The following is a 25,485-nucleotide window of genomic DNA, read 5'->3' as shown; positions in this document are numbered from 1 at the left end:
AGCACATCTATTAAAATATTGATCTTTTAAATAGAATACTCGACAAGTAGGTCAAATAAGAGAATGGACACAAAGAACAAATTGCTAAACTGTAATATTAATCCAAAAATTTATTCCAGAATGCAATAAAAAGTGATGAATATATAAAAAGAATAAAATAAAAGTTAGGAATTACGTAAAATAGACTCAAATGCTCCATCATCCACCCAATTGGAGTAGTATTAGCAGGAATGGAAGGAAGGTAACATATACATTAGTTTAGTTGCAATTTAAGGTCCAACCAGGTTCTGAGTAAGATAAATTTAAATAATAAACCATACCTAGATATTATATTAACATTTCCCAAACCAAGAATAAAGGAAACAAATACTAAAATCTTTGGGAAAGAAAAAACAAAATCTCCTATACAATTTTCTTGTTAACAAATGAATAAAATCAAAGGAGCAAGAAAAAAAAGTTAAACCTGCAATTTTATATCCAACCAAACTATCATTCAAGAATGAAAATGAAACATGAAAGAACCAGAAACTTTACCACTCACAATAATTCCTTGATATAATTTTGCCAACCAAAATAAAAATGAATATAATAATAAGGAAGCTCTGAAAAATAATGGTGAACAAAAAAATCAGTTAAATTATATTATTAATTCTAGATAACTGTTGATTTTTTAAAACAACAATGACAGGAATTTTTAAAGTAACAATGTAGAATAAACTTTCAAATTAGGTCAATATGGAAGAGAATTGAAATGGGAAGAAATACTTAAGTAAAACTAAAGCATACAAACATTTTGGTTTTGTTTAATAAATGTAGAGAAACACAAGACCAATTCTGAATGTTAATAGAAAATATATTTCATTCAAGGGCTAATTGAATGGCATTTAGTATAAAAACACAAATACAATTTATAATTTTTACACTATCACAAAAAAGTGGAAGAAAATAAAATCAATTCAACAAAGGCAGAAAAAACTTGAAATGGTATTCAAATATACTCCCCTCTCCCCTAATTTAATCAGGTCTACAAAATTTCATAGGCAACTCTGACCAACTCTTTAAAAAATAAAAAAAGTCTTTTAAGAATGTGCATTAGCTTTTTAAAAATTTCAAACAGGACTGCATAAGGAAAGAAAACCATAGCAAATGTCACATAGATGCAAATTGCTAAATAAAATACTAGAAATTTAAATTCAGCAATCAATTAAAAGAATAATGCACTATGATCAAGTAAGGTTTATCCCAGGAATACAAAATATAGCTTTTTAATAATGAACAACCAATATAATCCAATATAATTGGCTAACTTAATCATATGATTTAGGAGAGAAACAGTTTCAATAGATGCCCAAAGACAATTGTGATTGTGTGTATATGTAATATACTTGTGTGTGTATCTGTTTGTGTAAAAAGTAAGAACAAAAAGAAACTTCCTTAATCTAATAAAGAGTACCTACCCCAAAATACAGCAAACGTGACATTTATTAGAAATATTGTAAGGTCAAGAACAAAACAAGAATGCCCACTGCTACTGTTACTATTCAACATTAGACTGAACATCCTAGCCAATGGAAATAAATAAGTGAAACCATAGTAAGTTGTATAAATGTTGAAAAATAAGGGGTAAACTGTTATTATTTACAGAGAAAATGATAGAAATTTCAAGATAATCAAAGGAAAAACTTTTATAGCTAAGAAGAGAGTTCAGCAAGATAGCAAGAAACAAAAACAACATAAAAAACAATGACTTTTCTATATGTTGCCATTGATTGTTTTTAAAATGCAATTGGGAAGAAAATTAATGAATTAATGCAACAATACACAAGTAGTTTGAAGAAACAGAATAGAGTTCAAAAAACAGACTCACAAACAAACAGAAAATTTATAGAAAGTATAGTCATTAAGGCCACAGACTCTAAATCTAGATCCATAGGTTTTATTTTTTGCTCCACTATTTCTTGACTATGTGTGGCTGTGCAAGTTATTTGATATTTCTGTGCCTCAGTTTCCTTGTCTGTAAAATGAGAAATAATCATAGAACCAACCAATGTTTATTTAAATGATAAATATGTATGTATATATGTATGCATCTATCTATAGAACACATATGTTTATGAAATATGATAAAAGTGGAACTTCAAATCAATGGGAAAATAATGGTATGCCATTTCAAATCAATGAGACTTACTAGCTAACCCTTTTTAAAAAGTAAAAGTTTGATTTCATCTTCCATTGTTCACAAAATTGTAATTAAGACTTAAAAATTTTTAATGATAAGAAATTATTAGAAGAAAATGTAGGCAAATATGTGGTGCCTTAGAGTCAGGAAGACCTTCTGAAATAAAACACAAAAAGCAAAAGCCGTAAAAGAAAATATGAGTCCAGGCGAGGTGGCTCACGTCTGTAATCTCAGCACTTTGGAAGGCAGAGGCAGGCAGATTGCTTGAGCCTAGGAGTTCAAGACCAGTCTAGGCCACATGGTGAAATCCATCTCTGCTAAAAATAAAAAAATTAGTCAGGCATAGTGGTAAGTGCCTGTAGTCCCAGCTACTTGGGAGGCTAAGGTAGAAGGATCGCTTGAACCCGAGAGGTGGAGGTTGCAGTGAGCGGAGATCACACCACTGCACTCCAGCCTGGGTGACAGAGCAAGACCTTGTCTCAAAAAAAAAAAAAAAAAGAAAATATAATGAGTTTAACTACATCAACCACAGCAGTATAAAAGTGAAAAGACAAGTACTAGGAGAAAGTATTTCAACCTAAATAATAATAAAGGATTAGAATCAACAAATCATTTAAAGAAAGAAAAGAATCATCTATTTGAAAAATAGACCAATAATATAAACTGGTAACTCACAGAAGAACTAATAAAAATAATCAAGATTTATATAAAGTGGCATTCAACCTCACTTTGATGGAGGAAATTCAAATTTAAATTCAATAAGTATATTTATACACTGCTGAAGGGAATTTAAATGTAACTTTTGTGCATTCATGGATCATTTTGCATATCCTGTCACCTCAAAATTCTACTGTTAGTATCTACCTCAGAGTCAACTGACTTTTGGAGTAGATATTGAGGAAGCAAGTGCAAGAATCTTCATCATAATATTATTTGTAACAGTGAAAAATTCAGAACAATTTAAATATTCACAAAATCAGGAATGACTAAAGAAATAATTGTGCATCCTTTCTATGGAAGAACATGCTGCAATTTTCTAAAATGAAGTGAACCTATTTGAACTGAAAAAATGTCTAAGTCATGTTGTCAGGTGAAATAATGTATATATCATTTATGCTAAAATATAAACATAGATATCTCTTCTATGAGCAATGCTATGGAGAATTCTGGAAGCATATACATTATATTGTTAACAGTGACTATTTCTAGAGAGGAGACTAAGATGGGGGCATTAGAGAGGGGAATAATCAAAGGGTATGTCAACTTGATCTGTAAAGTTATAATTTTTTATAAGGAGAATCTATTACTAAGGTAATTTAAATTTTTTAATGTACAACTTATAATTGTAAAGTACTGCAAGCAAGTTGCTTTAAACTGGTGAAATCAGTGAAACAACAGTCTTTATAAAATCTAAGCTATTTCTTCTTTTCATTCATATTACTGGAAAATCCAAAGATGCTGCATGTCATACCACAGGAGTATAATCCTTTACTCTCTGGTCTTAAAAAATGAAAGGTAATCTCGGGTGAGGCTTTATTTTTGGGGGCCATGTTTTGGATGAAGTTTCATTTACCCACCCAGGGTGCTATGATATAAGTGCTCTTTAATTTCTAAAATGATTATTCTGGGAACAAGAGTTACCCTCTTAATATAATTAGAACATTTGAATGTTAATTTAATAGAATAGTTTTTCTCAAGTCTTAGTTAATATTCATTGGGAGAACAATTTTATAAATCTAAGAATTATCTGTTTTGTAAAAATTTTGATTCCCACATTGAATGTTTTGTGATAAGATGTTAAAGGACTAATTGAATTGGCTTTTAGTGGGAAATGTAAGACTGTGAAGGCCAAACATACAAACATTTATTTCTTGATAACCACAAATGGCCTATGATTAAGACGGAACCTGATAATTTAAGGAAAATTAACTTGTCTAAAGTAGAACAGAGTATAATTCATGAATGTACTAATTTTTCTTTTTCTACTTCCCCGCTAGTCTACATTGGTCTTTAACTATGACATGTACAAACCAATGGGAAAACATTAACTACGGTTAATGGACTGAATGGGTTTATTTAAGAAGAAATATTTAAAGAACTAAAAGCATCAAATTATCTTCACAACACATATATTGGTCACAGAGACATAATATAAAGTATGTCCTAAATATTACGTCTTCCAAAAACCCATCTTAAGCCTCATAAAGATTGAAAGAAACAGCACATTTCCAAATCTCAAATTCTCTTTGCCATATTTTTACTTTTCTCTTCTCATCACCTATTTCAATATTTTTCTACCTTTCTAATTAAGGTCTATACTCTAGAGGGAAGACTGTGGGTATGGTAGAGCAAAGGCTTTCTCAGTTGCAGAGTGTGGATATGAAACCAGGTCTGACTACTTTCAAACCGACTAAAGTTGAGAAGATCGTATGTTGCTTTTTAACTTTATGGACAATCTTGAGGAAGGATCATTTACTTTGATTCCTCAAAGTGCTTATTTATGATACAATATTATAGGATTTTAAAGGGCCAAAGAAGAAGGGCTAAGGAAATGTTACAGAGTGAAATAAACTAAGGAGACACAACTGAGTGCCATGTGTGATTCTGAAATAAATTATTTTACTATATAAGACATTTCTGGGACAACTGAGAAACTTAAATGGGTTCTGAGTATTAGATGATAGTGATGCATCAATGTTAATTTCCTAACCTTGATGCTAGTGTTGTAGTTATATGGACGAATATCCTTGTTTGTAGGTGATCCAACGAAAGAAATGTGAGACATCAGATCAGAAATTACTCTCCAGTGTTTCAAGAAAAAAAAAAAAGTCTTTGTCTGTGCTTCCATCTTTTCTGTAAATATGTGACTGTTCAATCTTTAAAAAACAAAATGAAACAAATTCACTCATGGGAAAGCAAAATGTCCATGCATATGCTAACTAAGAAATGTTTTGCTTAAAAACATAAAGACATAGTTTTATTTGGGACAATGTACAACAATCTCTACCAAATCCACATGAAAACATTTTTTTTAAGGGGAAAGCACGAACGCAGTCCCCCACTATCACAAATTATGCAGTTGAGTTTCCCACATTTGGGGAAATCACAGAGGTCAGCACATCCGGTGTGCAATGGATGAGCCTCGCCCTGGGAAAACCACCTTCATGATCATGGTTTTAATACTTTTTATGGAAGAAGGTAAGGGTATAAACATACACACATACAATTTTGGCACTATGACCTCCAGAGAATGTCTTATTAAATTTTGAGTTTAAAAGGAGTATTTCTTATCTATTTGGCCATGTGAACTGATCCATTAAATTATTTTGAAATAGCTTCAACTCTTTTCCTTGTTAAATGTAATTCATGCTTAATATAGAAATTTAAAATCACACATTTATATCTCCAAATGGAAATGGTTACTGTCAATGTTAGAAATATAGTCTTCTTATTTTTGCAATAGAATCTTAAAGATACTTTCTGTAATGCATTTATTTTTACTCAATATATTATTTTATTAATATCATTTACTCTCACATTTTATGTCTGCAGATTGTCATTAAGTGGATGTATTAAGAGCTATTCAAATCTCACCTTTTCTTGGTTAATAGCACCCTATTATTAAACATGTATTTGTTTCTAACTTTTCACTATAACAATAATGCTACCATCATACACCCATGATTCAGTTAAACATCCATGCTCTCTGTATTACCACCTCCTATTACTGAAGTACTGGAAGTGAAGGAGGAAGTAACTAGTAAGTAGCCATATGTCAGACCCAAAAATGGGTCTTGCTTCTTCTCTTGAAGAACAGTCAGTGTATGCAAACAGAGGGACCGAAAGAACTGAGATGCTAGCTCTTCTTTCTTCCAGCAGTGCTTGCTTGAGAGGTCTGCAATTGACATGACAGCAGTGAGTGAGCTGTACATTAGGTTCCCCAGAGCTTCCTTTTTCCATGAGACGATTATACTCATTAGGTATTTAAAGAAGATATCAGACAAAAGTTTTGATATGGTCTGGATCTGTGTCCCCACTCGAACCTTGTATTAAATTGTAATTCCCAGTGTTGGAGGTGGGACCTGGTGGGAAGTGATTGCATCATGGGGGTGGTTTCTCATTCATGGTTTAGTACCATCACCTTGGTACTGTCCTTGCAATAGTGAGGGAATTCTCATGAGATCTGGTCATTTAAAAATGTGTGGCACCCACCCCCCTTCTCTCCTGCTCCTGTTCTGGCCATGTGACGTGCCTACTCCCCCCTTCACCTTCCGCCATGATTGTAAATTTCCTGAGGCCTCCTCAAGAGCCAAGCATATGCCAGCATCATGCTTCTTGCACAGCCTGCAGAAAATAAGCCAATTAAATCTCTTTTCTTTTTAAATTACTCAGTTGCAGATATGTCTTTATAGCAATGCAAGAATGAACTAATACAGGTTTAATTGATCTTTAACTTAAAGTGAGTATAATTAAAATTTTTCAATAAAGTATGTCTTAAATATAAATCAATGTTTATTTGAATTATAAATCACACATAGTCTGGGCTGGTCAGTGAAGTAGTTCCAGAGACACAGGTGAAGATTGAAGATTTTCTCTAAGAGCAGTTAGCCTTCCACAAGGAAATATTTATTTCCCAATAATCCTGAGAGCAATCTGGCAGGAAATAATGGATGCTTAATTTCTCTCCTGAAATCAGCTCACAGTACTGGTTGTATTTATGATGGCTAACCATCATCCCTTGTTCCACCATTCCCTACAAAGGACAGCACAGCATCTTAATATATTATGATGATGCTGTTATTAAAACAATAAAAAATCTTTCTGAGGTTTAGAAAATTAAAAAGACTAAATGTGGCTCACATTTTTTTACTCTGATAATATCTTTGTGGGTAGATTTTTAAATTTCATAGTGAATTTTGTATATAAATCAAAACTATCAAGTATTAGAAAATCTATTAGGAAAAAAATTATTTTATGAGCCTCACCTCATTCTGTAAAAATCTACATATCTGAGGTTTTAGACAAGCCCAAATTTTAGTTGACAAGAGGTTAGATCATGTCTTAGAGAAGAATTCAAAAAATAGTATGATTATATCCATAAAACGAAAATGATAATAGTTATCTCGTGCACATAAAGCATTTAGCACAGTTCCTGATACAGTAGGAAGCACTCAATAAAATATTATTATCTGTCATTTACTTTCTTTCTAGAGCCAATAGCTTTAATAGTTATATTAAAAGTAACATTGGCCAGGCGCTGTAGCTCACACCTATAATCCCAGTACTTTGGAAGGCTGAGGCAGGCGGTTCACTTGAGGATAGGAGTTCAAGACCAGTCTGGCCAATATGGCAAAATCCCATCTCTACTAAAAATACAAAAATTAGTCGGGTGTGGTGGCAGATGCCTATAATCCCAGCTACTTTGGAGGTGGAGGCAGGGGAATGACTTGAACCTGGGAGGTGGAGGTTGCAGTGAGCCATGATCATGCCACTGCACTCCAGCCTGAGCGACAGAGTGAGACTCCATCTCAAAAAAAAAAAAAAAGAAAGAAAAGAAAAAAGTGACATTGATGATCATCATATTCAGGTGACAGCTTAGAGACTGGGTCTTATCGGTATCATGATTCTTAATTTATCATTCAGTTAACTGGGATTTAGGTGACCTGGGAAATTGCTTCTGTAGTCAGGTCCAGATCACACAAAACATAAGAGATTATACCCTCAGTTTAATCAGTTGTAAACTTCAGTTGGTATGAACAAAACTGAACAAATAAGTCAACCACTATTAATAAAGAACTTAAGTTGAGCTAAAGAAAGTAATTAAACATCAACATTATGCAGAATCTTTTCGGGAATATTTCGTAAAATGGTGCTCAATTATTCTACAAGCATATTTTACATACCTATTTATAATTCTCCTTTTAAAGTTAAGCTATTGCTCCAATGCGCTTATGAAAAATATCTGGAATTTAGCTAAGGACTTTATATAATGAAGATTCTGGTTTTTTCTTAGTATATTGAGCACCCTTTACAACCCTTGTACTCACACCATGTTCTCCCTGTTTCTGAGCATAGTAGACACTATTCCTCCTTACAGCACCAAATTCCAAAATAGAAAAACAAATGTTAAAACCTAGGAAGAGTCATGACAGACCATCTTCCTGCTCCCTAGTGTTTGGTTTGATCTCCTCATTGAATATCAATTTGTTCTTGGAACTCTGCTCTGTTATACAACAATATGGAAGAAATGTTGGGTCCTTCCTCCAAGGTGGATATTTCCTGGAGAATGATTGGAGTTATCAGTTTTAATTGGAAACTGATAATACATCTTGAATTTGAAGGTTAATTATTGGTTAAAATAATTATCCCTGTGAATATAACTTTTTCTACAACATTAATAAAAGTGCCTTGATTTTGTGTAGCTTTCATGTATATTAATGTTGAAAGATGCTCTAAGACTGACAAAAGCAGAAGAAATAACAGAAAAAGGGTTCTTGCATGATCTCATTTATATGTGGAATCTAATAAAGTTAAATCATGGAAATAGAGAGTAAAATGATGGTTACCAGAGACTTGGAGTGGGGGAGAGGAAAGGAATGGGGAGTTGTAGATTAAAGGGTACAAAAGTTCAGGTAGACAAGAAGAGTAAGTTTTGAGATCTATGTCACAGCAGAATGACTACAATCAATAATAAGGCATTACAAGTTCAAAATAAGAGAGTAAATTTCAAATGTCTCACTATACAAAATGATAGGTGATAAATATTAATTAGCCCAATTTAATTATGCCACAATGTATACATATATCAAAACATCACATTATACTCCATAAATGTATGCAATTATAATTTGTCCACCAAAAATTATATTAATAATTTAAAAAATTTTTAATATCTAAAAAAATAAGGAGAAAGAAAAAAATTCTGAATAAAAAGTAAATAAGAGATAATAAAGAATAAGCTCAGGAAAGCATGGGAAGTTAAACACAAGGCCTAATGGAAAAGGTCCTCGTGTGATGCAGAGGGACAAAATTTGTACATATCCAAGCCTGAACCCAGAGGAAAAGGGAAGATGGGGAAAAAATTCCCACAAGTCACAGTATGATTATGTCGAGGAGGCTACAAAAGATAATAGGAAACAAGGATATGAGAATCTAATTGGCTAGACTGTTTAAAGAAAAGAGGTCTACAAATGGACAATGTGAAATATTCGTTGAATAATGTACTGTTTGTTAGATTTCTGGGTCTGACAATCATCAAACAGAAGTTGAAACTAGAGCGCCATTGTTGGTATTATTTACACTTACATTGTAATTAACAGAATTAAATATGATGCTTGGACTCACTCCTCTTTACCTGTGGGTATGAGAGAAGTAAAGAGATTTCATTTGCTTGCGCCCAATGTATGAAAACGAAAGGACAACTTATGTGATACAGCACTACTACTCATCTCAGCACATTCTTTGCAGGATCAAACAGCAAAAGATAATCTAGATGATCAGCTTGGCTTAAAATGCTTCATGCTTAGCTTTACTCAGGGTAATGTTTCAGGAGTGGCTTCTTCCAAAAAAGTGCTCCCCCAGGACAAAGCAGAAAAATGTTAGCACACAAGATTTTGAGTGAGATTTCACTCAAATTGCTGCTCCCTACCCATTCACAAAATGACCCTGCTGTCAGTGCAGTGAGAAGCAGCTGAGAATCATTTACCACCTTCACTGGACACCACATAGGACACATGCACCCCAGACACCACTCTATAACTGGAGCTTAGGTTAGCAGCAGCCTCTCTCCATACCCTGGAGTAACAGGCAGGATTGATGGGTAGTGAGCTGCCGAAAAGCCCAACATCTGGTGGTGCTCTTATACAACAGGTATCTTGGGAAATAATGCAAGACAGGTGGTGTTCTGGATTCTAGGAAGATACGTGCCACAGCGTTGTGACTTGTCTATGAATTCATACAACTGAATTAATAAGCTGTATGACCTTGAGAAAGTCAAACTTTCTAGGTCTCAACTTCATCATCTTTCCTAAAAAGAGGTTAGAGTCAATTATCTTTTAGCATCTACCAGTATCTACAAATACTATGGTAAATCAATTTTTTTTTCAGAGTATTTCATGCCCAAAACAGTTTAATGAGCCTGAGCAATTTTATTCTAGGTAATGATCCATGGCAAAGAGTTGTTTGGTGCAATTAGCCATTTCTTCCACCTGCTCCTTGGTCCCTCACCCTCATGATCTAGTCATAAATGTGTCAATTTTGGCTATCAGTTTGTTTTAATAATACAAAAGTAAGGAACAAGTTGCTATCAAGATGTACTTGACACTTAAGGACTATGCAGCCTTGTTTTAATAATCCTATTCTAACAAAGTCCCTCCTAGGAAATCCTATCAAGCAACTGAGAAAGAAGTATATTGGCTGTTTTTTTCATATAAGAGTCTCTAGGTCTGCCAAATTTTTACAAGTCAATAGATTTGAGAACAATAGGAGGAAGAACAAACAATGTACTCTCAAAAGCACTGCATGTGTTTAGATTTTTTTATTTCTCAAAATGGAAATATTCTTATTTTTCTTCTGATTATAAGGATTTTTGCCACATATTGTTGCTTTTCTGGAAACTTTTGCAGTTGGTTTTCCCACCAGCAACATATAGTGTCAATTTCCTCATACCCTTACCATACTGTGTATTGAACTTTTTTGTCTTTGTCAATGTATTGGTCGAAATAATACATCTTCTTTTAATTTAATTTTTAATTATAAGTGATTATAAGTAAGATTAAGTGGTTTTCACATATTTATTCCAAATTATTTATGTCATTTGTCAATTTTTCTATTGTGTCTCTTTTTCTATTTTCATTTACAAGAGTCTTGGCCTGGAGTGGTGGCTCAGGCCTGTAATCCCAGCACTTTGGGAGGCCAAGGCCAGTGGATCACCTGGGGTCAGGAGTTCAAGACCAGCCAGGTCAACATGGTGAAACCCAATCTCTACTAATAATACAAAAATTAGCCTGGCGTGGTGGCATGTGCCTATAATCCCAGCTACTTAGGAGTCTGAGGCACGAGAATCACTTGAACCCAGGAGGCAGAGGTTGCAGTGAGCCAAGATCATACGTACCACTACACTTAAGCCTGGGCCACAGAGTAAAACTGTATCTCAAAAAAAAAAAAAAAAAAAAGTCTTATATTAAGGACATTTGTTCCTGATTATTTTGGTCACAAATTGCTGTTTGAATTTTAACTTTGCTCATGATGGTTATAAGGGGTTTTTTTTCAGTGTAAAAGTTTTCATTCAGTTTTTATGGAATCAAATGTTATAGTCTTATGTTTTACTGACTTTTTGTCTTACTTAGGAAAGCCTTCCCCACCTATATATGTTTTTAGTTTTTTTTGTTAGTATTTCACCTTTATTTTTTTAGACTTAAATTTCTGGTCCATCTAGTGCATGTTTTAGTGCAAGTTGTAACAGGAATTTAATTTCATATTTTTCCAGTTATTTCAACCCTGTTGATGGAATAATTCATATTTTCAGTATAGATTTGAAATCTCTTTTTTATAATACTACATTTTTATAGTATTAAAAATGCACACCAATTTTATAGGTATATACTTTCCTGAACCTTCTACTATTTTCCCTTGATCTCCTCATCTGATGTGAACTGATTCTGATACCACCTGCAAAGTGTTTTAATTAATATGGGTTCAAAATTCTTTTTTTTTTTTAAGAGACACAGTCGCACTCTATTGCCCAAGCTAGACTTGAACTCCTGGGTTCAATCAATACTCCCCCTTCAGCCTCCACTGCTCCTGGCTCAAAATTCATTTTAATATGTGGTAAGGCAATTCTCCAACATGTGCTTCAAAAATTTTCTGGCTGTGACCTAGGTTTATTGCCTCAGCAGCAGTTAGGCACTTGAAGTGAAGTGTTGAATATATGTAAGTATTTTTTCAAAGTGCACAAACTTATAAAAGTCCTAAAGCAAATACTTTTATAGGAAGCATTCATCATCTGTTTTTAAACATACTCTCAAGTAGTCACTATTTAGAAAAAATACTCAGCAATGTGGTTTGAGGGTCAGGAATTTTCTAGCCCGCAAGAGGCTTCTTTGGTTGCCTCATTACGGCCACTAAAGATTTAACTATGATGAACATATATGTATATAGCAGAGCCTCTTCATCACATTATTTTTTAAAACATTAAAATTGTCATGTAAGCAAAAGAATGCAACTCACTAATTCCCCACTATTGGTAGAGCTATGTAGACTTGTTGTAACAAGTTAGATGTTTGAGCTTTTCAATAACACTCATGCCTGATGCATTCCCTTAGACCTTGTTTATCAGGCCCTATCTTGTTTTCGGCCTCTACAGTTCCCTTTCCCACAGCAAGAGTCACTTTATACTGTCTCCAGACCAATCACTGACCATCCCAAACCAGGTGAGTGGTCCTATTTCTGTGGTCCCACTAAACCATTTACCCACTAGTCGCTTGGTGTTGAAATTGCCACTGTTTTGCCTGTAACTCCTGTTAGAGAGCAGAGATAATATAATATTCACCGTTGTATCCCAATCCCTAGCTCAGTGCCTGAACACATGAGTCTCAAAAAATAGTTGGTGAATGAGTACATTATTTTTACTAAATGTGAAGCAGGAGAGACACAAAGAACTCTAGCCCAGCACTAGGATTTAGCATCCTTAGTTGTTTTGACATTGTATGACAATGTTGGCATCTCACTCACAGTCTCTAGGAGTGCTCCTCCTCCACAGCTATCCTGTTCCTGATTCCCACCTCCCTGCTCTCCTTCCTGCTCCTGCTGACAAGCTTGCCCAAATGTGGACTGACTCCCTGCCTGTGTCAGAATGCAGGCATCCTCTAACCACCTGCCAGAATACCCCATAACCGCATGTTAGACCTTCAGATGCCAGCTGCCAGCTTGAACCACTCTACCATCTGATGGCATGCCATGTAGAGCCTATGTTCTCTCAGTTCAGCATCAATCCAACCCCTCTTTTAGCTACAAAACATGAGCCTTGCCTGACTGAGCCCCAGGACATACTGTTTAAGATGAGCAGACTGAGTGGACCTCACTCTATAATCATGTACTTTCACACAGACCAAATCCTTCTAAATTCTCACACAATTAATAGTGAGAGCTCTGTTGAAATTCAGCTCCTATGAAAAAGTGTCTGGAAAGAGAAATTGAAATAACAATATAACCCAGATATAGTTCAAATGGGATGATTTTAATCTTTCACTAACACAATGTAGAAAAACAAGAGCTCTGTTTTTTCCCTACTCTTTCTCTCAAAAGGACAAAGTTCTTCACTTTCTGAGAAACCACAGGCCACTTTCATCTGGTTTTCCCCCTTGTCCTCTTCTCTGAGCTCAGCATTTCACGTGCTGGTTTTGGTGAGATTCCATCACAATACATCACCAGAAACACATGTGTTCCACTGGGACTTTATTCCCTGGAAGATGTGAATGGTGATGTAAATAATGGCATCACTGGAATTTGGAAGAAGTGATGTGACAAAGAAATGAGGTGAAATAAGGCAAAATAAAGCAATTATCCTCAATATATCCTTTTGGAGCAATGTAGATAGTATTGATGGTAATAGGGAAATTCAATGGTATTCATCAGCTGGAACTGTCAGCAGAAACATTAATTAAAAGGCAGCTGTTGCTTTACCACTTGTAGAGGAGTGGAGCAATCCTAACTCCAAAATAGATTTCCAAGGATGGAAGTGTTTCCAGCTAATGAACTACAGCCTGGTTGTGGTTTTGGGTTAGTAGCTGCAATTAGACTTTTGTCAATAGTTATGTGTCTATGCCACTGTATTTTAAAGTAAGAATTCTAGTCTATTAATAGAAATATGTATGCATTATGCTTATTAGAGCTACTAAGTCCAGCTCCCACTTAGTTATGAATTGGTTATTCTGTGATACTCTAGTGAACATTTAAAACATTTGTTTATTTTTAATTAATATTGTTAGAAAAGCAATATATGACCATAAAGGTTTAGAGAAAACTGAGAAGCAGAGAAATAATCACCAGTGGTCACTAATTGTTACTGCCATGTTTATCAAGGAAAAATTATGCTCACTTCAATCAATGGAAACTGGTCATTAATATTTACTTTATCAATTTCATGACATTTAATGAATTCAATTTAACAGTTATTGAGTACTTGTTTGGTGCAAGGTGATTCTAAAAACAGTGCCAAGTCATAACAGAATTTATTTATCACGTTGAATCTTTGAATTTACATGTAAATATGTGTCATGTGATAATTATAAGAATCTTTTCATTTTTTGTTTGCTTTCTATTGCTTAGAAAAACCTGTGTTACAGTACTTGTTATTGGTGATTTTCATCTTAGTAAGGTTCGTTTTACCAGACAACACACATAAATTTTTCTCTAGGTGTGAAAGAGCCTGTTCTATAGAATTTCAAACTTAAAGAATCAATCAGAAAATTAATTCCATACATGCTACCTAAAAATGTAGATTTTAAAAGTTCTTCAGAGTACATTAACACACTGACCTGTCAGTTTCACAGGACAGATCAACTTGTTTCCAATGTACCAGCTGTATAGGAAAGCAAAGTGATTAATCCTTTCCTGTTGTTGCTGGTATTGTGAGAGAAGATAGGGGGAGGTCCAGAGAGAGGAATCCCAGGATAAATGGGGAACCCAGCCAAACTCACAAGACTAGGCAAAAAGTCAAGGATCCAAACAAGACAGTAGAATTTGTGTTCAGAATGTCTGGGGTAAAGTTCATGTGCCCAAAAGTAAGGCATAAAATATTATATTGGTCCCCAAGAGAAAGGAAAGACAGGAAATAAGAAACAAAGTCACTAGGAGAAATAGAGCATTATAACCAAATCTTGACAAGAATAACTTGTCTCCAATTGGGCCACTTATTGGGAAAATAGAGGGAAAGGCAAGGACCCAATCTCTAGTCAAGCAGAAAGCCCAGTTAGCAGGAACTAAGGGCACCATAACCAGCTGCAACAAGACCCCTGATGCTGATATGAGGGAGCAGCTGCCATTCAACACCTTATATTTTCAGAGTGGGCTCCAGAATAGCAAAGTGATTAAGAGCTTACAAGCACAGGCTAGGGAGTCCAATTGCCTGGAATCATCCCAGACTTGCCACCTGCTTGCTGGGGGCTGAGGGGAGGATGAACAATTCCCTCAGCCTCCTTATCTGTAAAATACATAGTATCTGTGTATCTGCCTCATGAAGCTGTTAGTGCCTAACATACAGAAAGCATTCATTAAATATTAGCTTCTTTATTATGATTGTGTGATAGAAAAAAATAATAGACTGGGGCTCAGGGGATTTAAGTTCTGGTCCTTGCTTTACTTCTTTTTCCACCTATGTGACTCTTGTACAAAACTGAGGTGCAGTCATAGAAATGGACCCAGAAAGTAATCAAAAATCCTTAAGTCAAGATCTTAAAAGTAAAGCCAGGCAACGATCCTGAGTTTCAGTTCTCTTAAGACAGGAACATAGCCACTGCAAGGTGTAGAAAGTACCCACTACTAAGGGTTGAGTAAGCACAGTTCCATACTCAATTCTACCTGCAGAGGGTTTCATAACTTGAGCTGAATTACTTCTCATTCCAGTACTACCTTCTTTAAAATGATGAGGTGGCACTCATCATTTTAAAGTACTATCTTTTAAAGTACTTTAAAAGTACTGTCTTTAAAATGATTGTGATAACTGGTTCTCAATATCAGATGCAAATTAAAATCACACAAAAGCTAACAAAATAGACCAATACTTGGGCATCCTCTCAGGCCAACTTAAATCAGAACTTCTGGTGACATAGCCCCTAGGTATCTGCATTTTTAAAGCACCCCAGGTGACCCTGATGCATGGAGAGTGTTGAGAACCACAGTACTAGATAATCTGATGGTTTCAAGTGAGGTCAGAGCCTAGAGGTTTCCACTCCTTTTGGTTTCCTGTAAAGTATAGCTGTCCCCAGGACCAAAGCCATGTAATCATTGACATTGTGGTACTCAAGGCCCTGTGCCTGCTCACAATTAGACTAGGGGCAGATGTGCAAAGAGAACTAGGAAATCTTACAGAAGTCTTAGATAATTCTTGAATGACTATGATAAGCTGTTAATATCTTAACAATTAGCTAAAGACTAATGTGGAAATTATCGCTGTTGTGTGCCAAAAGAAATTTAGAATAACTGAATGAGGAAAAAAAAATACTTCCAGAGGCCAACTAGTCAAACTCTTTGTCTCCAAAGAATAGAACACTAATACTCTTCTTCTGGGTGGGTAAAAAAAAAATTACAATTCTTTTTCTCCTTTGACACTGTTACATCTTTTTATATAAAGACAGGAGAAGACAAAAGGAAAACTGAGTTTATTGCAAAGAAATCAAGAGATGTTATGTCAAGAAAGCAGACAGCCTTTGTGAAATGTAATACATCTCTGCCTTTACTTCTTTTTCATTGGCTTGGATTAAACAGGTCTGTGTCACACAGCAAACAGTATATTTGCTTCAGGAAGATGTTTAGCCTGTCAGGTAAGTAGCAGTACAAGTCCTGTGCTATTAACCAATAATGAATGTAGTGTGTTTGGGGAGGGGGTGAGCTAGTATAGTTGTGACAAGTTACTGTTTCAATTTATTAGAATAGAATTTCTCAGAAGGTAGAGATTTATTCCATTATATTTCATCCCATATAAAACATTCACCTTCCTGGAGTATTCAATCCCACTACCTGGGATATGTGATACCCTGGAAAAGTGGAGTCTTTATGGCCACTGGCATAAGAGAAAGCAAAGCCTTATCTGCTCCATCAAAATTTTATTAGAATTGCTCTCCTTTTACTTCAGACAATCTGAAAGTTAAATGCCAGAAATGCAAATAGAAACTCAAAAGTTTCAATTATTTCCAAATAGTCAGACATTTGGACATCATGCAGGCAAATAAAGATAAAAGAATTAAATAAAATATCCAATAAAATATGCCACTGATCTACAGTAGCAAACCAATGGCTGAAAAGTGTCAGGTAATTTTTCTTAAACTATAGCAAGCTCTCTGTTTTGTCTTGCTTTTTTTTTTTTTTGAAGGCGCGTCATGCTGCCAGAATAACAACTCACTACCAAAACAAAGTCATTTGGAACCAATAACAAGCCTTTATGTGGAGCACTTTCTAGCTGCTTCCTCACTGCCTCCTGACCAAAACACACACACACACACACACACACACACACACACACACTCCACCAAAGGTTTCTTGAAGAAGTATTGCTACCAACAATGGAGATAAGTATTTCATAGAACTCCCTCTTGAACCCACTTCACAAACTAAATGTTTATGACCAAGGCAGAGACTGGCAGCACATTCAAAGTTTACAATAGAAGGTGTGGCTCTGAGTTGTCAATAGAAGCAACAGCAGACCAAAGCCCCAACAGTGTCAAAGGAAGTGGTACAAAATCAAATGCTCCATGACATCCTCTTCTTAGGAATCAACCCAGCAGTGTAGAAACCAAGAACCACATTGCCCCATCAATAACTGGAAGAATCGCTTCTGCTTCTCAGTGCCCCAGGCCTAGCTCATCGAGGGTGGCCCAACTCTACTGGCCATTGAAGCTTCTGATTCCACTTTGGGATCCTGGAAAAGAGCCTCTGTTGGCTTTCTGACCCTAAATCTCTTCATTCTTTGCATTTTGTGAATGTTTTCATGCTATAGAGGCAGCTGTTATCCTGCAGTGTCACATTCTATACATTTCATTAAAACATCTCATAGTCATCTAGGTGGAGGTGTTCCATAAATAACTGCCTGAATTTTAAAAAGTGGTTGAAAATATAGAATAGATAAGGTCAAATTGCCTGGATTTGGATTTTAAATCTACCACTGGGTAAGTTATTTAACATTTATAAACCTCATTTTCCTGATCTGTAAAATAGTGATAAAAAATAGTACCTCATAGGATTGTTATGAGAAGCAAATAAAATCATCCATGTAAAATGCTTGGCACAATTCCTGGCACATAGTAATCTTCTCAAGTATATGCTAGTTATTCATATCATTTTATATAGTAAAAGTACTGCATATGTTGTATATTATATAGATAATGTATATTACATGTAGCCATCATTATTATTATTATTTGTGGAATGAGCAGAATGTAGAAGGTTGGGATGTCTTACCAAAAGTTGAGGGGCTCTGAGAAGTGAACTCTACCAATGCAGCTGACTTCCTTAAAGACCAAAATGAACAGGCTATGGCCAAACCAGTTGGTTTGATGGTATCCAAACCAGAAGATGATATCTATCAACACAGCATATGAAAGTTAAGCTTATATGTAAGGCCACTCCCTGATCCAAATACCAGGCTGCTCTTCAAGCATGTGTCACTTACTTAACAGTTAATGAAACACAAAGATCCTTGAATTCCTCCAATGTCACATTTCGAGACTTACAGAATAGTTAGGAAAAATCTGAGCTGGGAAAACTCTTCCTGGCTTGCCCTGATGAGCAGACCCTCTTTGTTTGCCATTAGTGTGTGTTGTCGTCACAGCAACTGCAGGGCTCCAAATACAGGCTCAGGGCATCATTTCCTCATCCACACTGAAACAGCATTATGAAGTCAGCAATACCTCTTCCTTTTCTGTTGTGCTTGGTACCACGGTCAAAGAGGCAAGGCCTAAAACGAGTTGCTTAAGACATAATTATATGAAAGAAAAAGAATGTTCATTTATTCCCATTACTGTGTCATCGTGTGTGTGTGTGTGCACACATGTGTGTGTGAAAACTTAATTTTTGCATAGATCTTTTAGATAAACAAGGGCAAGTTGGCAGTAACTCCATTGTCTTGGTGGTGCCAGTAGTCTATTGTTTTCAGTCAAATCTTCTTTTGGCCTGAAATTTTCAGCAAATTATTTTTTAAAGAATGCATTTAGTCAACTCTGATGTGTCCATTTCATACCTTTCTTACATCTTTTCCTTACAAAGATAAGAAGTAGATAATTCATTTATTGAAATTAACTTGGGAAGATTGCAATTAGAGTTTTTACAAGATCAAAAAAGACTATTTTCAAGTACAGACTTATAGGGTCCTTGGTCAGTGAAGCAACAATCATCGTTTCCTCAGTGTTTTGGTAAAGGATGTAGGCAACAGCATTTAGGCAAGCAAATAAAAACAGAAATATCCTTAAACCTTAAGGGCTCAATTAAAATCAGATCACTCAAGGTAATTTCTGCATTAGCTTTAAAAATTCTTTTTAGTTTGTCTTTCACAGACCTCAGAAACACATAAATCACCCAATATTATGCACGTTGACACCATTTCCCAAAAATGGGAAAAAAGACCCAAACCTTCTTTTGATGTCTCAGTGTTGCTATGGCTTAAACAAAGCCCTCAGAGACACAGCAGCATGGGGATGCTGGTTTATGTTGCATTACTTCACTTCTGTGCTGGGAGTTTCTCAATTTCTGCAATCAGCTGGTTAACAGCCAGCTAAAGCTGCTTAGTTCATGTATGACTTTCCTTATTCTAAATTCTTCCACAACAGGCTTCCTGGTCTTTGAAATTAAACTGCCTTAGCGTCTACCAGGGAAAGCTATATTCTGCCTATTGTCTTTTCCCTTCTCTCATTAGCTAAAGCATAGACTGACCATTTAAGAAAAAAGAAAAACATAATCCAATATACTTTCCTGAGGTTCCTATATTTTTACCTTGGTACCACTATAATGTATTCATTCTGCAAAGCCAGGAAAAATTATTTCCTTCTTTTCTTTCTTTATTGTACTTTTCCTTCCTACCTTCCTTTGTTTCTCTCTACACAAAGTTTTCATTAGAGAATGACAATTTTAAAATTTGTTTTGCCTCATCTTTTAGAGACTTATTCTTTCAATTGGGAAAAATAAAGTAAAATTGACAGATTTAAACCATGTATGTCCTACATAAGGTTTGTTGCCACTAAAGCTGCTAAGAAAGTTTCCTGCTTATAAAGGTGCTTTATATATTTTTGTTAAGTATACAGAATATTAAGCAGAATACACATACATACACATCTTACAAGATAACACTTTTTCTCTTGGAATGTATATTTCCTTTCATATTTAAGAAGAATGAATAGGATTAAGGGCAATGAATAGCAAGAATTCATTTCCATTTAGTAAAGTTAAAGTTAGCTTATGATGACCTTTTTTGGTCTTTTCATTTTTATCTGTTACTAGGTTAGTAAAACAAAACAAATCATCTAAGGAAAGAAATAAAGAATGATAAATTTAATAATGTGTTCTTGCATGGAGGAGGAAGTCTTCATTGCTGTACATTACCCAGTGTAGTCGGCTGTAAAACAGACACCCAAGCACTATGTATAAACACACTTTATCTCCAAGTGCAAATATAGAAACCATAGAACAGTCTGTGCTGTGGGTGATTTCTTAGCCTTTTTAGTAATGGTACTATAAGACAGCAGACTGCTGAGTGATAAGGGAGAGTTTGAAACATAAATTCCATACTAAATTATTGGCTGCTGTTCAAATTGTGTCTGCTTAGAGTACCCAGCAGCAAAGTATGTCCCAAGCAGGATTCCAAACTTAAATAATACATTCTTCTACCTTTCCTATAATCTATGAAGTTGAGATCACAAACTATCTGCATCCAAGAATTTTGTATGCAACAAAGATTAAAGTAAACAAATAACTACATTTAAGGTGTAATAAAGCCATACTAGCTTAAATTTATTGAAGAATAAATTATAAACTACAGATTTTATAAGTCATTTAATGTTCAAAAAAATTTTATGAGGAAATAGCATTATTACCCTCATTTTACAGATGAAGAAACTGAGACACAGAGATTAATTTGCCTAAGGTCACCTTGAGTTGAAATCTGAATCCAGGCTATCTGACTGACCTACTCAAGTACTAACCTTTTCTGACTCCTCTTCCATGAACATATTCTGGTTATATCTTCAACTCAGATTTAAAGAAACAAAATGTATTTTTATTAGTTCATCTTTTTTTCTGTTTATTGTTGTATGTATTAAAAACAATGTAAAAACAATTTTATACTGCAAATTTTTAGATGTCATTTTTCTAATAAATTGTTAACTAATCTTTTTTCTCTTAAACTTTTCTGTTGAGATAAATCTCAACACGAGCTTGCCCCCTCATTTCTCCTAGTGCTATCTTTCAAAAACCCACAAGTTTAAAGAAGGAAGATTAGACAAATGAATGAAAATGTGGATTAAACAAACTGTGTAAAATCTTATATCTTAAAGAATATGTTTTATGAAAAAATGCTCATCTGCCAAAAAAGGAAAACACAGGTAGCATTATTTAGACTGTGTAAACCCCAAAGTTTCACTTCTAAACAATAAATAAAAATTATAACCACAAGGAAACCAGTGCTTAATGAACATATTAAATATTTCACAAATTTCACTGGAAAATTCCATAGTGTTTCTTACTGAATATCCATTTAAAAGAGTAAATTTCACCACTTTGCCCATCTTAAAATATAAATACTAAGAGAATGTTTTTCTTTTGGTGGATACAGAACAAATTGCTTCAAAAGTATGATTCCTGCTTTATCTCACCCAATAAGGTTACAGTTTTCACGAGAAAATTAAAGATAACACTGAAAAATATCTCTTTTTCAAAATATCAAGAGAAAAAGAGCAGAAAAAGGATCATAATGTATTTAAATGTTTTCTTGTTCAAAGCCAGATTCTAATTCATGATCCACAAATAGGAGCCATGATTTAAATGAATTGTACCAAAAGTAACTGTAAGTAGAACCTGGCACCAAAAGGTAACAAAAGTATATAAAAGTTACAGTATTTAGAGGTCTAGGTAGATACACAGGATGTGTGTGTGTGTGTGTGTGTGCATGCATGCATATATACATACACAGTCCTGTCATATTTCCCCGTTCTATTTTATTCCTGAGAGATACAACATCATTTCCACAATCAAGTACATGAGTGTAGTTAAAAGTGTTTGTAATTTTTCTGTGCATAGTAAAACCATGAAGACTTTCCTTGAGAAATTTCTGAAGTAAAAAGTTATTAACTTACAGTTGCTTTTCTTGATTCTATACTTATCCATACTTTCTCTTATCATCAGATATCAGAGCCACAAATGTGAATGGAACATCTGCAACATGCCTGCAGCTGAGAAGCTCTTAAGCCAAGTGATGCTTAGGATACTGCCTTGCACCTAATAGACGTCATAAAATTGTTCTGAATATAAAGAGGCAAACCCTACTTAAAAGTACCCTAATTCTAACAGAGCACCAAGCTGTCTAAACTTAGAAAGAATCACTTCTAAAATGTATGGTCCAGAATATCATTGTGAAAGTGGAGGACTCTGATCTGGGTCTTAAAGAGTAGGCAAAGTTTCTACACGACCAGAGAGTAAATGTCTTCCAGGCAGGGAGAATAGAAGCTGGGGCAAAGCTGGGGTATTGAAATGTTCACTGAGTATGTGTTTGGAGAATGGCCCATAATCTAAAATACCTGAAGCAGAGGGACCTTGTTGTTGAGTCATAGTAGTGAGACTGGAAAAGTTAAGTAGGTGCCAGATGATGGAAGGTTTTCAAAACACCCAGCCTAGGTGTTTGGCAGCTACTAGAAGTCCCAGAAGATAACTGAAGAGTAGATAGACAAACATAGCAATATTTTAGTAAAACCAGTCTCGTGGTCATGGGCAAGATGATTTGGATGGCAACAAGGGGTAGGAGGGAACAGCATTGTTACAATCCAAACTAGCATGAAGAGAACAGGCATTAGTGTGGTGGAAGACATGGCAATGGAATCTAACAACTTTCATGGTAAAGGGGAAAGGGACAGTTACAAAATGTCACAGAACTATGAACTTGAGTGAATAGGAGAACAGATCTGCATTGTCATGGAGAGCCTGATAGTTCATGTAGCGGAGGAAACCATGTGGTTTAGCCTGAGCTGAGTTGCTCTTGATTCTCAAGAATAAGTGTATAACAATGAAGACAATTAATGATACTGAAAAATTCACTTCATAAGCAAACACGACTTTCACACAGGGCCAAATGCTGCACTCAGTTATCGCCACACTGTCCCACTGACTCCAAAAGAAATTACATGCCTAGAATCAATGGTAGATTTTGGCCTTACACATACATTTTTAAGCCAACAACGTGACCCTTCTTAGGACAAAAACAAGAACAATGTAAAGCATTTAGTTCTGACTTTTCAAACTCCTTCGAGACAAAGATATTTCATCTCTACTAAAGCACCAGGAGTTTCATTCTCTAATAGTAAACTTACCAGAGTGCATTTTGCACCATTATTTGTACATATTTGTATCATATATGATTCACTTATTTACTGTATAAACAAGTAATCAGAATTATAAAACATAATACACACTGAAATGGGTATGCTGTTTCATTTTCCTGAGTATATGTTATATAAGCTTTAATTAGCTTTTCTTAAAAGAGGATCATTTTCTGAAAAGGCTGATACATTCTTATTTGTCAACAAATAATATGTTCAAAACTGGTCTTGGGTAAATTCTTTCTTTACATTGATAGAATAGACTTTAAAAATTCCAATTAAAATGTGCTTCTGTAAATTCTTTGATATTATCCTTAGACTACAAAAATTATTCAAATCATCATGTTCATTTAGAGGAAAAATATTTTTATGCAAATCTAGCCCAATTACAAACCACCAGATGTCAATACTAACTATATCAACAATGTACAGCCATAAGTTATCATATTCAACATGAAATTGGTTACTCTAAGCATTCTGATAAAATTGCATGGCAACTCATGGAAGGGGAGACAAGATGTCATCATGTGAAAGGAGGATTTCCTTCACGCTACAGTAAACACATTCATACACACATACGTGCAACTTAAGAGAAAATATTTTCTAATTAATTAAGTTTTTAAAAACAGAATCTGTTATACCTAAACACAAGCATTAATTTATTTTTTTAAAATACACAAATATCATTATCTTGAGTAGTTATAGTCAACAACTTCAAGAGTAGTGATTTAATACCAGGCATATTTTATGCCCAGTCAGAAGCCTTTGGGGTGACTGCAGTGTAACGAGGTCAGAACCAGCACAAGGTGTACCAGTGTAATCAGAGAATTAGGCAAAAGGAGACACATACAACAGCAGGTTTAAAAAGTACAGCACTACAAACACCATGCGGGACTTTCTTCTCATTTACCACACAAGCTGGTTAGCTAGTTTCAGTAAATGAAAGTTATTTTACTTCTAGGGGAGATATCCTTTTCATTGCTTAGCCATCCCAATTGTGAAATGAGATATGAAATGTTCTTTGTCATATTTCTGTTACCTGCCGAAGAGCATTAACTTGGCAGAAATATTTTGATGTCTACTAAAACATGATAAAATTATGTGTTTAAAAAGGAATCGGTATGATTTTGAGGAAAATATGATGTTTCTGACTTTTTAAAAATAATTCACAATGGTTATAATTTCTAAATGTGCTATCACATCGTAGAACAGGAAGAATCAAAGGAAACAGACAAAACAGAATGGAAGAGAACTCTCTTCTTGTGGACACAGATATTTCTTAAGAGAGTAAGTAGTTATTTATTTTGGTCTTACCTGACGGCAGCTCCTTTAACCAAAGGTATGTCCTCTATGGAGGTAGTTTATCCTTTGAAGAACCCAGTGGCTTGTCGCACAGCCCAAGACAGATTCGAGTTCTCAAAAACTATTCAGCTCAAAAGAATACAGAGGAAAAAGCTTTTCCCACTTTCTTTCCCAGAACTAGCCAATAGCTGAAGTCATGCAGGAAACAGGGTAGAGAGGGGAGAAAGCAGCTTCTTCTCCCTGAAATCCCGATCAGCAGAAATTGGAAGTTGTTGTATATCTCCCACCCAGACTTTTGTTTAAAAGTTTTTTCAACTGTTGCTAGGTGTTGTTGGGTTCTGAGATTAGGTTTCTCCTCTTCTGCTCTCTTCACAACACTGTCAGAGCAATGACTATGTTGAGGAGCTGAGCTCGCGGGTGCTATATTTAACTGGTGTTCTCAGCAAGTCAAGCCTGTCAACAGCTGAGAAGTTTGGAGCCGGCTTTACTCAGTTCCTAAGCAGCTGGGTTATCAGTGGATACAGCGCTGCTCACCCTGTAAAAGATTGCGGGAAAACCGACAGACCCTTTTAAGGACTTCTGCTTATTTCACAGAGGTAATTATTGTTTGAAGCTCTTAACTATAGACTGAGATTTGGGACTTAGGTTTTAAAACGTGAAGAGAAACAGAGCAGCAGTTGTCTTGGGCAGAGCAATTTACTAATGCAATATTCT

The 25,485-nt window shown here is 35.0% G+C and overlaps 1 protein-coding gene across 3 annotated transcripts in view; it reads right to left on the bottom strand.

The window, feature by feature from the left end:
• Positions 1-25,200, bottom strand: part of FILIP1 (filamin A interacting protein 1) — a 200,223-nt gene extending 175,023 nt beyond the window's left edge. For 2 of the 3 annotated variants that reach the window (XM_011942940.1, XM_011942938.1), the window contains exon 1: positions 24,784-25,200. The gene's annotated coding sequence lies outside the window, so the exon portion shown is untranslated. The remainder of the gene's footprint in view (positions 1-24,783) is intronic. The other variant, XM_011942937.1, reaches the window with a different exon arrangement.
• Positions 25,201-25,485: the final 285 nt, after the last annotated feature.

This window comes from Colobus angolensis, unplaced genomic scaffold (assembly GCF_000951035.1).
Source record: "Colobus angolensis palliatus isolate OR3802 unplaced genomic scaffold, Cang.pa_1.0 Scaffold213, whole genome shotgun sequence".
In the NCBI taxonomy this organism is placed as follows: Eukaryota; Metazoa; Chordata; class Mammalia; order Primates; family Cercopithecidae; genus Colobus; species Colobus angolensis.
Note: the sequence above shows the minus strand (reverse complement) of the source record. Positions and strands in the feature narration are given on the sequence as shown.